The sequence below is a fragment of the Corvus brachyrhynchos genome, unplaced genomic scaffold (genome assembly GCF_000691975.1).
Source record: "Corvus brachyrhynchos isolate BGI_N302 unplaced genomic scaffold, ASM69197v1 scaffold11, whole genome shotgun sequence".
Taxonomy (NCBI): domain Eukaryota; kingdom Metazoa; phylum Chordata; class Aves; order Passeriformes; family Corvidae; genus Corvus; species Corvus brachyrhynchos.
This window is the reverse complement of record NW_008236965.1, coordinates 6,079,792-6,080,423: the sequence shown is the minus strand read 5'-3', so window position 1 is coordinate 6,080,423 and position 632 is coordinate 6,079,792.

Here is a 632-nt window from a genome sequence, read left to right as displayed (position 1 = left end):
GGTGTCTCTGGTGTTCAGCCTCAGATTATATCCACGATGGGATGCTTGGTTCCTCCCTCTGGGTGGAGCATCTCACAATGGGGTAATGAGTCATGAGGCAAAGTGTTGATTAGGCTCATTAACAGAAGATAGTCCAGAGGGAGTTATCTCTGAGTCATGCGGCAGGACAATGATGGGCAATTAACAGAAAGATACTCTGGGGGGAGGAGGCAAGGAAAACACTGCCCAACCTGGTTTCAACAGCTCCTGAGGATGGTAATAGAATACACTGCAACCCAGGACAGCATTGGAAAGGGATTTTTGGGGAATCAATTGGTAAAGGCATGGTTTTGTGAGGGAAACCACGGGGGGAAAAACGGATTGGGAATACACTGGGGGTAATAGGATATAGGGTAAAAGGGAAAGGTGGGATTAGGAAAGGGAGACTGTAGGGGATCTTATAATGGAGATATTGTCCAACATGACAATGATTTTTAGCATATATACTGCCTTTTACAGAAACGCCATCAGGCCCAGTGACCTCTGATGCTTGTAACCCTTTTCTACCTTGCACAATTTTGAATTCCACCACCTCTCCATCTCCCAAGCTTGGGATGCATTTTTCAGGGTTATTCTTTTTAATAGCAGTTCTA